General features: G+C 43.8%; 1 pseudogene; it reads right to left on the minus strand.

Annotated features, from left to right (window-relative positions):
- Positions 1–1,804: 1,804 nt before the first annotated feature.
- The window catches only part of LOC148517456 (macrophage mannose receptor 1-like), a 268,777-nt pseudogene continuing 252,276 nt past the window's right edge, over positions 1,805–18,305 (minus strand).

The following is an 18,305-nucleotide window of genomic DNA, read 5'->3' on the forward strand; positions in this document are numbered from 1 at the left end:
AATGCCAAAAATCACAGCATTGTGAAGTGGGGGCGGAGTCACGATGACGCGTTCGTGCGGCTCCGCCCCCGGCTCCACCCCCAGTGTGACCCAAAATAGCTGCCCCGGCTCCGCCCCCAATGGCCGGCCCTGCCCCCGCTATTAGCCGACAATCAGCTCCCTCCCGGAAGGCTGGAGCTGATTGTCGGCAAGTATGCTGTAAGGGTGTATTTAACTCTACGGGCTCACTGGCTACACTGTAGTCAGAATCACCTCTCAATCTGTCCTTCACTACACAGAGGGGCTGCTGCAACTCACACTCTTATCTATGTAGCTGCTCACTCTCTCCTGTCAGCTCCGGAGCTATCAGTTATATGGGCTGGGGGTGTGTGTACACTTTCAGTTTCACGATTACCTTTGCTCTGGCAGACACCAATCAGTGTGATCACCACTTCCCCGCACCGCGCAGGGGCCGTTCTCAGTCTTCAGCTGGAATGTACCATACTGCAGCTGACAGGGGTGTAGCATTACCTTTGTCAGAGGACTCTTCTAGTGGCAACCAGTCTGCCCACCTCACGCAGCTGCCATTCTCCCCTCCTTGATGGGCTGTCAGATGCTGAGAGGGGGAACTTGGGGCTGCCTCTCCTCTTTGACAGCTGCACCTCCAGGTCTGCCTTCCTAACTGGAACAAGTCACGGGGGGGGGGCGGCTTTGGTTCCCAGCTCCATCTGAATCCGCCTTCAGCTCTGAAGTCACTGCACTGTGCTGCTGCCCTCACCGACAGCCGGGACACACACACACGCTGAGGTCACCTCCACAGCGCAGGTCTGCCCTTTCGCTAAGCTCCCTCAGGACTGCTCTGTAACCGACTTAACGGTCCCCCTCAGCCACCTGCAGCTGGTTCTAGCAGGTTCTGCATCATGTGACCTCCTGCTGACTGGAAGAGTCCATATTTCCCCCATTGGAGGGGTAGTCCAATAGGACAATAACACAGGGGTGGAGCACCATAAAAACACTATAAAGATACTATAGATACAACATTGGCCACATTTTAATACATTGACATTTGTTTAAAAACACCATTTTACATATATATATATATACATATGCGTATCTTCAACATGAGGTGCACCCAGGTTCTGGGGTACCACATAAACACTTAATTAGGGCTACTAATACTCTTCTATATTGATTCCCAGGGTCAGTGACGCTGTTTATGGGGTACAGACTGATTTCCCCAAAATATGCTGTCCTTTTCACTAGTTTCGTTATTCACTAAATTCGCCTATCCGGGTTTTCGTCTGTTTTGGAATTAAATAGGGCGAAAAGCGCTGACACAGATGGCGAAAACATCACGTCCAAACAGGCGATTGAGGCAAAATCATTGCGCTTTTCGACAAACCAAACTTTTCGCCTCTAATTGAATTCGTCCCTAAGACGGTCGGAGAGGAGCAATGTACTATAATTTTCTTTATTATATTTAATTCTTTTACATTTTGCATCTTATTCGCATCGCAGATGCAGCAAAACACCACTCAGTGTGTACTAGTGATGTTAGGCTGTGACTTTAATCACACAGGAATAGTTCTAAACACATACAAAAAGTTCTAAACACATACAAAACCACAGATGAAGTAGAACATATATTCGTAGGGGACCCCACAAGCTTGTTGCCCAGGTGCCTCCACAGGCCTTAATCCGTCTCTGCCTAGACAGTATTACTTACTTAAAGTTGTGCTTATTAGTAAATGTATTTTACTGTTTGCTGAAAGGACAAAATAAATGATGCACACACACAAATAAAAGAGACATTTTATTTTCCACATCACCTGTAACAATGATTATGAACCATATAGACACCTGGAATTTCTCTCTGTGCTATGGTTAGTGATTACTGGCAGAATGAGACACAGCCTGGGCCTCCAGAGGTTACAAAAAGACACACTGAAGTAATTATACTGTTGCAGTGTGAAGTACAGTAGTCAGCGGCATAATCTGAATTAGTGGTACTGTACACAAACAGCACATAACATTTTATGTTAAACTGTGACAACGATTCCAGTGTCAGTCCATATTATATGAGATTTCTGTGCAGTAACACTGTCCAAGCCCTTATACCTCAAGGTATTTAATTTGAGGACGCAAGGTGTAAGGAAGCGGAAAAGACGCCATACAGGCCCAATTTTCCAATTATGAATAAAAATTTTTAATGATGGTTCCTTCCTATTATATTCTTATATTCTTTTTAAAGTGTAGAAAATGGAACAGTACTGTATAATTCAGTAGGAGCGAGTAAGGTCACCACAACATTGAGACACAAGGCGCAGCATGTCTCTAACCTCAGAGATGGCACAAGTTCTTAAAGAATTGATAAGCCGCACACTCATAAATATTGGTTCTGTGTACAAAATGGCCGCCTCTGCTGTGAGTGAGACAGGTGCACTTAAGTCTTCTTTTTAAAAATTTTAGAAATTTACTTGTGAGCACAAAGGGCCCTCTTTTATGTACAAAACATTATTTCCAAGCAAGTTAAACATAAATCTTGAGGGGTGTCACCAGATCTCTAACACTAATCTCGGGTTGTGCTTGCCACTTTTATTCTGAATAATTAATGTAAACCTCAGCACTTAGGGTGGGTACACACTACAGCGCTATCGGTACGATATGTAATTTTGAGGCAAATTGTACGCACAATCACGCGGTCACGGACGTCATTCATTGCATTTGCTAATCTGCTGTAGTGCGCGGCAGATGAGAAGATATCTTTAATGATGTTGAGCACATCGCGCAATGTGTACGCCCACGCAATGGTTGTATGGTATTTTTAAAGCAAACAATATATTGTACACGATCTAACAACCAAACGATATATCGTGTCGTCATTTGGAGAATTGCACAGTGTGTACGCACTAGATCACTTATTCTGGGATGAAGGGAAATCAGGACGACCATTGCGTCATTTGCACATCGCTCTAATGTGTACCCAACCTCAGAGTCTGTCACAACTAGGAATTATTGTACCTTTATGGAAAGTATTTGCTGACACTAAGAAATAACATGTTCATTATGCTCAATGTTTTCAATTAAAATATTTGTATAACTGCTGTTTGCAGGAGGCCTGTTCTGTTTTCTCCTATATACACAGTAGACTGCAGTGGTGCTTCCGGCAACGACAAGTAGTACAAGAATAACCACGCCACCCGTTATGCCATGTGAACGTGCATCTGTCTTAGTTTCTTCTGCAAAAGAAAACGTAAATTAAAAAAAAACTAATTCTAATTATGTTTCCAAAGTGAATCAATCACTAGCTAATAAAACTTTGCAAATGTATGCATTAAATGCGTGAGTTAGTCTACCAGCAAGATCCGCAGGGGCGAGGACTGATGTACCAGTATAAGCTTTATGGGGGGATTCAATTATCGGCGATGCCTGTGAAGTGATCGTGGAATGCTGTGAGTATGGTTGGAACGCTGGCACATTGTGGATATAAATATCCTACATTTTCTCTCACATCCCATAGAGGTAATTCTCAGAGACGTGCGCAGCCAAACATAGCGAATGCACCTCACCAACAATGAAATCCCCCTATGTCTGTCGGTGGAGTACATTATCAGCACAAGCGAGTTAAATTCTGGCGCAAAAATCTTGTCTCAGCCCAATCTTACTCCTTAATTCCTGCCCAATCAGGTAGAACAATACAATATTCTTAAGTAAGTTTTAGGTACGCCTACTTAAAGAAACAGTGGTGGCGAGGCTCTTTTCTTATATCCCGATCTACCTTATGGACCTTATAACGCCATCACCATATTCACTTTCCGATAAACACAAGGGGGACGCATTTACTAATTTTATTCTGTAGCAGTACTTTACATTTGCCTTCCTTGTTGTGTTTATTTTTCATATCCCATATCTCAGAGTCATTTTGGATAAGAAGAGAGAATCTTTGTCTCAATCCCTAGAAAGTTACGAACATATCTTTTTGACTATTTTGGTTTGATTATATCCTTTCCTTTTCTTTTGTATTTGTCTGTATCACCTTAGATCTTCTACTCAAATTTATATACAGTATGTAGTGGTAAATTCAAAGTTTACATTGTACTTTGTCATTTTACATTAAGTGGATCAAATGCCTTATATAGACATATATATATATTATATACAGAATATAGATTTACTGTACCTGGCGTCACAATCCGCTTCTCTGTAGGTATGGGAGCTATAAATACAATGTGCAACAGGTTATATAAAAATTAGGTCCGATAGCTGTAAATTCAATATTAAAAAAATAATAATAATTTTAATCTGAATTTGCCTTTGACAACTGCTAACAGCACATGACTTAAAGGGGAACCAGAGTTTTTCTTACTGTTCTTACTTTCTGCAGCGGCCATTTTCCCTGTACTGTGCATATGGCAACGATGGGAAAATGGCTGCGGCGGCCATTTTACAGCCGTTATTTTACGTCGCAGACACCGGCGCCGACATGGGACTCCAGAGGGGTAAGTATAATATGGGTGCAGGGTGCATTATAAAGATGTCCCTGAAAGCAACCAATCGGCTTCTATGTTCTAAGAGGTGGATACATGCCAATTTAGTAATTTTTGCATTCCACATTCCCTAATGCCTATAGCCAGTGCCGCCTCCTCAATTATTTCTGTTAGCTAAAATAAGTGATGGATTAAAACCAGTAGAATATAAAAAAATAAAAAATAAAGTAAATACAGAGACAAAATTGAAAATGTCTATGATTCCCACTGGCATGTACCCAGTGTGGCTGATTTGCAGGGTACAGGGTGTATTTAGCAAGGCCCTGAGTTATGAATCATTATGTATCGCAGCAAGGGTTTTATCACCACTGTAACACTATATAAAGGATATGTGCATACGCAGTTTCCCTGGTCCCCATTGCTGTGTATAGCTAACAACATGCTGAGATTTGTACAGACAGAGCACTTTTGTGGGTAAGGATGAGTTGAGCCCGCAATTACTTACTTTTTAATTTCTTACATACGTATCCCCTGTTAGCGGAGCAGAAAATGTTATTCCACGTCCCTTTTGTGGAATATACTTCCACACATTGTTTATCTGCAAACCCTGACGGTTCATCGGTATCCCAGTTGACAAAGTCCAATGGCATATTGTCCAACCAGAGCCACTTTTCTAGAAGTAAACACAGACATCTCCTAATTTACTGGGGTTGTCTTACAACCTCCCACCCATTGTTGGTGCTCTCCCATTCGCATGTAGAGGAGGAGCACGCCATATAACATTTTCATGGTCGGGGTTCCTTGGCTTATTTTTTTCCTTTCCACCCACTTTTTTTTTTCTTTTTAAACATTTTTATTTGTTTTTTGCAGAGTGATATAGAACAAAAAAAACACAGTCGTCAAAAAAGTGATCACAATTGTCTGTTACAGCTCCATAAACAGAACAAGAATTACAAAATTGTCTGATTTACAACTATTGTAATAGCTTACAATTATATAAATAGAAGAATATGGAGAAATCCAATAAAAATGGGCAAGTTAGATAATTGGAGGTGACTTAGTATTGCCATGAAGTTAAACATATACTTTGAAATTTGCAATAAACATCTTATAATAAAATCAGCATTGTGATCTCATTTCAACATATTAAATTAACAAAAACATAAAAGAGGGAAGGTGGGGTGAAATGTCCAACTGCGTAGCAGTAATATATATATTACCAATATCATGGAATAAAAGAAAACATGACAAATTAATCTAGTGCTTTCCAATATCCATTTCTCAAAATGTAATCAAACATAAATTATAGTCTCCCATCATGATGCCTCTAGCAATTTTTTAGGTAGAAACCAGTCAGTGGACTCAAACACTTTAAAGATCTGAGATTGAGTAGCGTCATCTAGAGTATCTACATAAGGACCCCATTTCCTATAAAACAATATTATCCCGTTTTCAATGTCTGGCATAGCAGATCGCCGGTCAATTTATAATAGTTTGAGTAACATCTGCATCACTGCAATGACCATCGGGAGAGATCGGTAGATCCAATGTTTAAGAATAACTTTCTTAGCCACCGTAACTATTATAGTGAAAACTGGGTGTAAGGAAGCTACAAACCCATGATTTTTTCAATAGTAAAAATTTGCATGAAAAAAGGCCAAAGGATTTAACGTTAAACGTGTATGGAAAGTTTTATTAAGAAAGGATAATAGTTTAGACCAAAGCCGCTTAATTTTTCCACACTCCCGAAAGTTATGTATGAAGGTCGCAGATGGTCCGCCAAACTTCATACATCTACCAGTTTCATCTGAAGCATAATGCTTCCATTGTGCCTGTGATATGTAAGCTCTGTGGATCACATTAGCATGTACTTCTTGTAAGTTTGAAGAGCGAAGTGTGCGAACAGTTTTTCCATAGTATTTAAGTAGATCACTATCCTGTTCAATGGAAGGTATATCTTGTTTCTATTCAATAGTTATTTGTTTGGACAACTTTTCAGCATTTATCTCTATGAGTTCTAGATATAGATAACGGGTCCGATATACAGATTGAGTAAGTCTCTGTAACAATCTCAGCATTGGGTCTGGGGGTCTGACTGGGTGAGAATGGCTTGTGGAAGAGAACTAACAAAACTTTTAAGTTGAAGGTAGGCAAAAAAAAGTGGTGATGTGTTAATCCAAATTGTTCCTGTAATGTAGAAAAGGAACAAAGCACACCTCCCTGGTCAAAAACATCTGCTGCTGTTCTAATCCCTTTAGTTTTTAACCTGAAAAAGGTATAATATTCCATCCCAGGTGTAAAGAGAGGGTTGTCCCATAAAGCAATGTTATTTGTTCTACTATGGTTTCTGATAAATTTGTTATTTATATTACACCAAGCAGAGTAGGTATCATGGAAGATAAGGTTATTCATAATATTTGGAGGGATCTTCAACTTTGGGGAATGTAACAAATTACAATGCATTCAGAGAATATGGTGCAAGTAATGCTGAATCCAAAGCATAAATAGTATACGTGTTTCTCTCAAAACTCCAAACTACTATGTATCGAAAAAAAACTGCGTGTGAAAAACTTTGGAGATCAGGTAGGCCAAAACTACCATGTGTACAGTATGTGTTTTTTAGCAATTTTGCTTTAGCAATTCTCGCTTTTCCTCCCTTCCAGGTAAATTTCTGAAACATATTAGAAAGTGTTTTAAAATCTGAATTCGTTAACCTAATAGGTAACATTTGTATGGTATAGGAGAGTTTAGGGAAAATAATAGACTTTATCACGCCAATTCTGCCTAAAAGTGATAAGGGGAGGAGCATCCAGCTATCAAGTAATTTAGATAGACCTATAATTAACGGTGAGAAATTACTGGAATATAATTTATTCAATTGAGATGGGATATGTATTCCCAGATATTTAAATTGGGTTTTAACAATTTTTAAAGATTGTAATGAAGAAATGGAAGTCAGGAACATCAATTCACCCGATAAAGACATAATTTCGGATTTATCAATATTAATTTTGTAACCTGAAAAACTAGCAAAGGAAGAGATTATTTCAACAATAGGTAATGAGTGAGCTGGGTTAGATAAAAACAATAACATGTCGTCTGAAAAAATGGCCACCCGCAAATCTATTTGTCCTATTAAAATGCCTTGAAACAAAGGTGATTGTCTCAGTGCAACTGCAAGTGGCTCTAGGGCTATAGCGAACAGCAATGGTGATATCCATATAACCATTTTGAAGGCTTTTTCAGCATCCAATGACAAAATAGCTCTAGATGGAGGAATTAATATTTAATTTGTGGCAGATATTGCTGTAAAGACTCTATGGATATTAATCACAGAAGATCTCCCTGATATAAATCCTGTTTGGTCATGATGTATTATGTTGGGTAAAATGAATTTTATCCTGTCAGCAAGTATTTTCGCCAAAATTTTATAATCTATATTTAGAAGTGATATAGGTCTATAAGAGCCTGGATTGCTCATTTCCCTTCCAGGTTTTGGGGTAAGTTTGATAGTTGCCAAATTGAAATACAAGGGCATAATATTGTTGACTAGAATATAATTGAATAATGCAGTCAATGTAGGAACAATCCTTGAGGACAGGAGTTTGTAACAACCAGCTGTGAGGCCATCGGGTCCCGGTGCCTTCCCCAGCTTCAATTTGGCAATTGAAGTTTTAACTAGAGATGAGTGGGTTCGGATCTAAGAGATCCGAATCCACCCGAATTTCGGGCATCCGGGGCTATCCGAGCGCAGCTTGGATCTCCCTGCCTGCCCCGGATCCCTGACCCGAGGCAAAACCTTGCGACCACTCTGTCGAGTCACGTGGTTTTGTTTTCAGCTGGCTTAATGCTGATTGGCTGAGAGATCTGTCTGTCATGGCGTTAAGCAGAAAAGAAGATGGCGTCCATCATCCCCCGCCGCCTGACACCGCCGGCACTCCAACTGGCAGCATCCCCCGCTGCTGACACCACCACTGCCGACACTCCTGCAGTGCTGCCCAACGAACTGAGGACACCGTCAGTGACCGCCACACTGCTGACACTCCCACACTGAAGACACAACCAGCACCCCTGCACTGCCGACACAGTCAGCAAACGTGCATTGAGGACACCGCTGGCACCCCCGCTCTGCCGACACCGCCGGCACCCTGCATTGAGAACACCTCTGCACTGCCGACACAGTCAGCAAACCTGCAATGAGGACACCGCTGGCACCCCCGCACTGCGGACACAGCCAGCAAACCTGCACTAAAGACACCACTGGCACTCCCGCACTGCCAACATCACCGGTACCCTTCACTGAGGACACTGCCAGCACCGCAGCACTGCCATTCCATGTACTGAGGACACCGTCAGCAACCCCGCTCTGTGGATACTGTTGTCACAGTAAGTGCACTATTGGTGTATCCAACCCACACTGTATAACACACTGTATCCGTGTTGGAAATTAGAAACTGAACAGCCACATGTTAGTGCCGCCCACTGTGTCACTTAGCTTAGTCAGCCAGCTAGCTGGATGCAACCTTTTGGCCTTAACTAGATGAAGCAAATAATATTGTGAGGTGGTCAAAATTGATTGGAAATGAATGGAAATAAATGTTATTGAGGTTAATTATACTGTAGGAACAAAAACAGGCCCATTTTATGTGATCTTAGCTGTTTTTATGATTTTTTAAGAAACCAAAACACGAAAACAAACACGGAGGTGAGGTTTTGGCAAAACCAATCCAGATCCAAAACCAGGGTAGATACAGATCCAAAACCAAAACACGGGGTTTGGTGCACATCTCTATTTTTAACCTCCAATTCTGTAATAGGCATCACTAAAGCATCGCCAAATTGGTTTGAGACCTTGGGTATGGATAGATTGTCCCACGATAAAAGAATTGTTAGAGGGAGAGTCAATTGGCTGTGTATAAATATTAGTATAATATTCTTTCATTGTTTCAGTAATTTATGTGCTAGTTGAGGTAAATGTGCCATCAGGTAATTTTAGAGGGTGTATTAAGGGGGGTGTTGCCCTCTTAGTAAATTGGTAAGAAGTTTTCCTGTATTATTACCAAATTTAAAAAATCTATACTCTTTCCAGAAAGAGTATGATGATTCCATTTTGGAAAATAATGCGTCATAATGAGACTTAGGGCTCGATCCAATTAGGTGCGAATTGCAAGTAGCGAGTTTGTTTCTTTACACTCGCACACATCACCGCGAAGCGTGCTCCCAAGAATTCTCCAATCCAATTAAAAATGCCTATTCGCACTACTCGCAGCAGAGGGGTGCGAATTGACTGCCAAATGAGATTTGCGAGAAATGCATGAAAATGTGGGGAGACCACCCTGGAACCACCAAAATGGATCATTTCATTAGCAGGACTGTGTAGACGGCTGTTTGTGGCCATTAGGAAGTTACTGTAGGTTTTGAAATGGTTTCAAATGTCTGATTTGTGTTTTTTTTTAAATTAAAGAAAATGGAAAAAAACAAACCTTTTTTCATTTAATCTCAAACGAATTAAACGAAAAATGCAAAAAAAAAAAAAAAAGGAAAAAGGGTGATTTTAGGGTAGTTTGAGGGCACCTTGAAAAATGGAAAAAAAAGATAAAACCAATTATTATTCATCTAAAAAAATTATTGTAATTAAATTTGGGGTGCCTAAACTAACAAAAAAGTTGATTTTGGGGTAATTTGAGGACTTTTATTTTTTTATCCCCCCAAAAATTACATGTAATTATTTGACTAAATAAGCTAATTAGAAACTTCCAATTGCCCAACTGGTTATTCGGGGGGAGGGGGGGGTGTCCTTCAGCACAGCGTCCCAACATTTTAACCTTAAAATAAAGATTTTCCTTTCCATCTTTCACCCTCAGGGAGGTGCGAGTGGAAAGTTGCGAATTCAGGGGGTCATTCAGACTCGGTCGTTAGCGCCGATGCGCTCGGACTGGGTCGATGGCCCCCCACAGAGCATGCGCACGACGGCGCCGCCGTGCGCATGCGTGAGACCCGTTACGACCGACAGCGCTGGTCGTAGCGGGTCTTGATCCAAAGGGGGCGAGCTGTCGATGTTGATTGACAGCTCACCCCGTTTGGAAGGCGGGCCGGGGGAGTGGCAGCCCAAACGGGGGCGTTCCCATGGGAACGCCTACCGTTTGGGGGCGGCCCCACTGACATAACTAGTAATGTCAGTGGAGAGCTTCCGGCTCAGACAGAGCCAGAAGCTCTCCGGGCTTACGACAAGTGAGACCCTACCCTAGGGTCTCGTCGTAAGCCCCGATGGTCGCGATGGTCTTGACCATCGCGGCCATCACCTTAGGCGGTCGTAGGGCTGTGGGTGTTAACCCACAGCCTTACCACCGCAAAGGAGGACGTCTTGAAAATTCAAGACGTCCTCCCCTCATTCAGACCGACCGCGCGCTCTGTGCGACCGGCTCTGAATGAGGTCCTCAGTCTGACTGATTCAGTTCGGGTTGCTAATTGGATTGCAAAATTAATTCGCTGTGTGAATTCGAAGTGAAAATCGCAACTCGCACCTCGCAATTCGCACCTAATAGGATTGACCCCTTAGCGTTTAGGTATATATTTCTGGTAGTAGGGTTAGGGGTCGTTTGGTAATGTTGAAAAGCATCTTTCAGTCGTTTCTGAGCAGTTAAATAATCAGCAGACACAGTTTTCTTATTAGCTACAACCAGAGCCGTAACTAGACTTTTTGGTGCCCTGTGCCAGAAAGAGCATTGGCGCCCCCCTAATTTTTCAAAGGGACATAATACACCCAAAAAAGGGGAATGGCCTCATGGGGAAGGGCCAGGGAAGAGATAGGGGAGGCCAGGAGATGCTGGGGATGAAATAAGAGGAAGCTACAAGCAAGAATGATAATAAACAGAAATTTGACAGGCCCAAGCAGCGGCCCCTGACCTGTGGTGCCCTGTGCCATGGCACCGGCCGCACTACCCTAGCTACGGCCCTGGCTACAACATATGAAATAACAGCACTTCTAACAACAGCTTTAGATGCTTGCCAGAATAACAATGGATCCTCTTCAAAAGATGATAGGTTGTTTATTTTATAATCTTCCCATGCTGTCTCTATCTTGTTTCAGAATTGTAGTGAATGGGATAGACTAGATGGGTAACACCAAATTTGATAAGGTCCTGTGTCTATGTTGGTATGGAAAGTAAACCATAGCAACGCATGATCCGACATGCTAATAGCTTCTATCTCAGCTTCCAAAATTCCAGGGGATAAAGTAGCTGATGTAAATAAATAGTCTATTCTGGACATTGAACCATGGGCGGCTGACATACAGGTAAATTCCTTGTCTACAAGGTGGAGAGTCCTCCATAAATCTAATAGTTGTAATCTTCTCAAGAACGTAGGTATCCCGATTTTAGGAAGTTTCCCTCTGCCTTTATTTGGGAATTGTTTATCTAATTGAGTAGAGGTAATCAAATTGAAATCACCACAAACAATGAGGCAAGTTGGCATAAGGTTGTAATGTCGCTATTAGTTTCTGCAGAAATATTTTGGAATACACATTAGGTGCATAAACATTGCACAATAAAAGGTGTTGATGAGATAATTTAACTTCACAAAGTACATATCCACCATCAGGGTCAGATATTGTGGATATTAGTTCGGCTGCAAGCAGCTGGCGGCCCCCCAGGACTGATATAGTACCGGCCCGTGGGGCAGATGGCATCCTGCTCCCCGGCCCAACCCGCCCTCGGATATCCCAACACCGACATCCCGACATGGGACTAAAGATTGGTGTTGAAATTGCGACGTCTATCATTAGCCACCAGGCATTTATGCAGTGTTCGGCTGCAAGCAGCTGGCGGCCCCCCAGGACTGATATAGTACCGGCCCGGGGGGCAGATGGCACCCTGCCCACCGGCTCAGCCCGTCCTTGGATATCCTGACACCGACATCCCGACATGGGGCTAAAGATAGGTGTCGAAATTGCGACGTCTATCATTAGCCCCACTACAAAATCCAGACACCCGGCTTACCGAACGAAGGTAAGCCGGGTGTTTTAGCATTTAGCCATGGGGGGGTTAGGTTTAAGGACCCCCGGGGGACTTAGGGATAAGCCCCCGGGAGGGTCAGGGTAGGGAAAGTGGGGTTAGGGTTAGGCACCACTAGGGGGGGTTAGGGTTAGGCACCCCCTGGGGGGGGTTAGGTTTAGGGTGCGGGGAAGGAGGTTAGGTTTAGGCACTAACAGGGGTAGGTTAGGGTTAGGCATTAGTTAGGGAGGTTAGTGTTAGGCACCACTAAGGGAGGGTTAGGGTAGGGAGACCATGAGGAGAGGGTTAGGCACCACTAAGGGAGGGTTAGGGTAGGAAGAGCAGAGGGTTAGGGTACTTACAATACCTGCTGCAGTCGGGATTTCAATCGGTATTTGATCTGGCGGCTAAACAGCCGCCGGCTTACTTACCGATTCCCTACACACATATATCAGTGCCTGGTAATTTGTATATTCCACTCAAATTTCGCTCCATTTAGACGATGTCTAGTGTTTATGACCTTGTTAGCGGCGGGACCATGGCGGGGGTGCCGGCATCGGCAAGTGCATACACACTAGACGATGTGCTCCATATGTTGCCCTGATCCACCGGATCAGATGACATATCATGTAGTGTGTAACCGGCTTTAGATACTGAGTGTATGTAACTGAGCATGGCTGTACAAACACGCGGCTATGCAACAGACCAAATTACTGGCTAAGGGTCTGATTCAAAGATGGTCTCAGAACACATCACTGCTGCGTCTTGTACACAGTAGCCATGTGTAGATATGCTAATGCTGCACGAGCCGTCTGATGGGAAAAGACGCCTCCTTCCAACATGTGCGAACCGAGTGCTGCGACCGAAGATGAGGCATCAGATCAACCGTTTCCAGCAACGCCCATCTGAGTAAGGTAAAGCTTTCTCAGGGCCCGATTCAGTAAGGATCGCAGTTACTAATACGCACGCCATCGGCCGATTGTTGCGATCTGCACATGCATCGCAGTGCGCGAACTAGCCACTGTGATCGGGACTGCGATAGGCAGAGGCTACGCAGACCTATCGCAGAGTGATTGACAGGAAGTGCCGTTTGTGGGTGGTGGCGCGGGTTGGTTGGGGAAACGCAGGCGTGCCAGTGCATTTGAATGCCAATGCATGGGCGTGCATAAATTATCCACTGCGATGCTTTACGCAGCCTAAGGCCTGATAGCGTGCGCTGAAGTTAGCAATTTCTGAGCTAAGGTGGGGCGCCCCTGAGTAATGCTGCGAATGCATAACAATCACAATGGATTAACATACTATTGCAGTGAGACTGTGGGCTCGATTCAGACCTGCTCCTAGATGCATTCGCATGCAGAGCAAGTATGCGAATCCGCGATCGCTCGGCAAAGCATTAGCACGCCCACTATGTCTTGGCGTGCGATCGCGATGTGTATTTAGATGCCCACCAGCCTGTCTTAAGAAGCCCACTTTCCCACATCATCTCCAGGAAGTGTATGCAACAATCAGTAACATAGAGTACCATTGGAAGCGAACGCAGCACTTGTTGACCATACCCTACCACAAGTACTGCGAGTGGTTCAGTGTGTAAAACAACCATGTGACGTGTACTATCATGCTGCGCCTTAATTATGCACGCCTCTGAAATGGCGTTAAGACAGTCAGACACGCCTGCGTTCTCACTACCACGCCCCCATTTCCATCGAACATCCCCTGTCACCACCCATAAACAGCTTGTCCTGTCACTCGTTCTAGAGAGCTGTCTATGCGCAGCGAGCGACCGCTTCCCGATCGCATAGACTAGTTCGCGCAAGCGCACTACGTTGTATACGCAGATTGCAAACATCGGCAGGCTGCGTGCGAACGCAGCTTAGTGAGCGGGTCTGAATCAGTCCCTGTGTGCGTAATCACTATTGCATCTGCAGTTGCGTTCCATAATGAATCAGGCCCTTAATCTGGCTGCTACCTGCTCGCCAGTGTGGCAGGTAATCTGTGTCCCTGGAATTGGCACTCCCAATAAACGAGGGTGACATGCCACATTTCCATGAATGCAGATCAGCACCACCCCATCCCCGCCCCCAAACTCATCTGCATGTCAAACATGCTGCGTCTTGGCACTGCATGTGATACACAGGACTCATTCTGCACATGCACAGAACAGGTCCTGCACGGGACCTCTATCATCGGGTTTACGTACATTACTGAAACCAGGCTCTAAGTCCTGAGCTGACTAGTACATTTGGTGAATCCGCTGGTGTATACTATTTACGCTGCTTACCACCGCACAAATATCAACATGTTATGGGTCCAGCATGCAAACGCCATAGACATGTGTCAGCACAGATGGTGTCAGTATAAAGGATTAGCACAGAGTGTTTCAGCACAGTGTGTTAACCAGAGAAGCTAATCAGTGAAGCTGCAGGCAGAACGCAACATGAATACAGGAGCTGTATCCATGATGGGTTTCATTAAACTGAAAGTTGCAGAGAATACACGACATGGAACTTTGCAATGGAAATACAATTAAAGCGTGAGAGGTTGTGGAAAGTTACAGTTGATCCAGGTGACTGTCCGAACCGAGATGATATAAAAAGAGCCTTGGGAACAATAGGCTTACATGATGAATAACACATGTATTCTATCATAAATGTGGACAGCACTGCAGGCAGCATATGAGGACTGGGGTCTGATGAGAAGAATTATGAGGAGTGTACTGTATAATACAAAGTTGAATAAATGCACAAGTATCAGTGACTACATTAACAAAATGATGTTGTTATCCCAGCAGTTAATGTTTGTAGAAATCCAAGCAGATGATAAGGAGATTGGTATGGCAATGCTACAGAACTTAACACCTAAATTTGAGTGGAAGTACTAGCAGTGTGCTTTGCACCGGGGCCACGGCAATAAAGGGGCCAGCAGCATTATCAGACAGCAGTACAGTACTAATAATGAGTCAAAATGACTTATTACAATACGCTGCAGCTGTCCACGGGCCATAATGAAGGTGGAGGCAATCCTGCTGGAGTTGAGGAGAAAGCCCCTCCATTTCATATCCTCTACCTGTCACTCTAAATTAGTGTGAATATTTATCTACATAATCCGTCTCCCTCAGCTCCTTCACTAGAGTCCCCACCTCTACTCTCCTCTGTCTATTGTACTACACCCTCATATCCCTGACCGAGACCCCACTCCCTAACCCTGAGTCCCTGTCGCCTCCTCTCCTCTGTCTATTCTTCTACACCCTCCTATCCTTGACCGAGACCCCATCTGCTAACCCAGAGTCCCGCCCCTTCTCCAGTCTAGTCCTGTCTCTCCTTTCCTGTGTCATGGAGCTCAACAGGGACCACATAGCTCCTCTTTCTGAACAGGTAAGTGTTTTAGAGTTATCTAGGGGAGTGGTATATTTATGCAATGGGGAGGGGTGTATTTTTTCCTTGGGCATGGGCCATTGATGTGTGTTTTAATTCTGTCTGTGGCGGGGGTGATGTATTAATGTAGTGTGTGTGTGTGGGTGTATTCATTTTATGTATATGTGTTTGTGTGAGGGATGTATAACTTATATTTGGGTCACTAATGGTCTCTGCATTATCTGGCGGTCACTGTGATGCTTTTAACATTATATGGTGAACACTGATGGTCTGTGTGTTATATGGTGCTCATCGCAACGCTCTCTTAATTATCTGAGTCATTGTGATGCTCTCTGCATTTTATGGCGGGCTCTGATGGTCTGTGTATTGTATGGTGGTCACTGCGATGCTCTCTGTATTATATGGTGGTCACTTCAATGTTTTCTGCATTATTTGGCAATCACGTCAATGGTCATTGTATTAAATGGTGGTGACTGCGATGGTCTCTGTATTATATGGTGATCATAGTAACACTCACTATATTATATGGTGATTACTGTGACACTGAGCATTATATGGTGCTACTGATACCCTGTGTGCTTTGAGGCCACACCCCGTTCCCCAGAAGACCATGTCTTCTTTTTGGGCATGCGCCTATGGCACGTGCACAAACTCCCTTATTTGCAGTGTGTGTGTTGAGGACCCAAAGCATATTATTGCACCTGGGTAGAAGCTAACACAGCAAAGTTAACTACAGAAATTGTCAGAACAAAACTGTTTCAGTTCCAGGAGTGTGTGCCAGTTAAGTGCTGATATGGCTACATATGTGTCCTCTTACATCCTTGCCGATTGTGATAGAAATGTGCACACGCATCGCACCATGTGATTACCTGCTGCAGTATATGCTATGGAGCGCACTGCGATTGTACCATCCTATGGAGTCGCGGGTGTGAATGCAATGCGTGTATCCGCTTGCGGACGCACGCCTCGCTCCATGTGTGGTGCGATTTGCCACGTATATAGCAAAGATGCAAGAGGACACAACTGTACTACACATGAAATTTGAGAAGCCCAGAAAATTTAGGTGCAGGTGTTTTGTATGTCATAAAATAGGGCGCAAAGCATCTGAATGTAAACTGAAGAATGTGAATTCTATGCAAAGTAAAAAGTGCAACAAGAAAGATGAGTCAGTTTTAAGTGTCACAAAAAAAACTTTGTTGGAATATTGACTCGGGTGAAACTAGACATTTCAGCTTCAAAAAAGAGTGGTTCATTATACTGAACACATGTGATCCTATAACAATCAAAGGAATATAAAATGAAGTGCTTAGAGCAACAAAAGATGGGAAAGTCACTACTCGCTTGAATATAGGAACTAAAACTAAAATCACAGAAATCCAAGATGTGCTTTATGTACCAGTTATAGGGACAAACCTCATAGCAATCAAGACCTGATTCAAATCCACTCGCTACATGCGATCGCTCGCTTCCAGCTTATTCAATTCTGGCACACACCCAGCAAGGCAAGCGATCACAAGGCAAGACAAAAGCACGCCCACTATGGGCCTGATTCAAAGCCGCTCTTAAGCGGCCGCTCGTTCGCTCCGAGCGATGTTTGCCCAACTGCGCATGCGTACGGATCGTAATACGCATGCGCGAACCAGTCAGTGCGGCCGAAAATCGTTTGTTCGCTAAATAGCGAATGCCTGCTATTTTGAGTGACAGGAGGAGGCGTATGTGGATGGTAACAAGGGAAGGTGCTTGAAAACGGGGAGTGGAGATCCGAACGCAGGCGTGCTTAAAGGTCAAAACGGGCGTTTTATGGGTGTGCATAATTAATACACCAGCGTCATTGACCACGTCACTGGGTTATTTTATAGTCAGAACTGCTCGCAAGATTGGGGTAGGAAAAACCAACCATAAGAATAGCGAGCAGTTCATACGCTGGTCGATGTACTCGATTAATCTAATAAATAGCGGACATGACGTAGGATGCGAGCGGCCAGCGGGCGTAGTTATTCAAAAAACGACCGCAAGTTTTGTTCGCTCATTCAGACATAGAGGCATGAACAGACCGCAAAGAGCGAACGGTTCATTTGAATAGCCACCCCTTTTTTCAGAACGAACGACCGCAAATAGCGTCCGGCTCTGAATCAGGCCGCATGTCTTGGCATGTGAGCACTTCGTGTATGTATACGCCCACCATCCATTCTTAATACGCCCACTTGCGTACTTCATCTCCTGGAAGTGCCTAAAAACATTGGTACATTGAGCACCATCGAATGCGATCGCAGCACTTGAGGTTGACTATACCCTGACGCAAGCACTGCGATCACTTCAGTGTCAAATTCCACCAAGTGACGTGAACTATGACGCTGCCTTTTATTTATGCACGCCTCTGAAATGGCGTTGCAACACTCAGGCACGCCTGCGTTCGCACCTCCACTCACCCGTTAGTAGTGCCCTGCCCTTGTTACCACCCACAAACGGCCTCT

This window comes from Taudactylus pleione, unplaced genomic scaffold (genome assembly GCF_031769625.1).
Source record: "Taudactylus pleione unplaced genomic scaffold, aTauple2 ptg000216l, whole genome shotgun sequence".
In the NCBI taxonomy this organism is placed as follows: domain Eukaryota; kingdom Metazoa; phylum Chordata; class Amphibia; order Anura; family Myobatrachidae; genus Taudactylus; species Taudactylus pleione.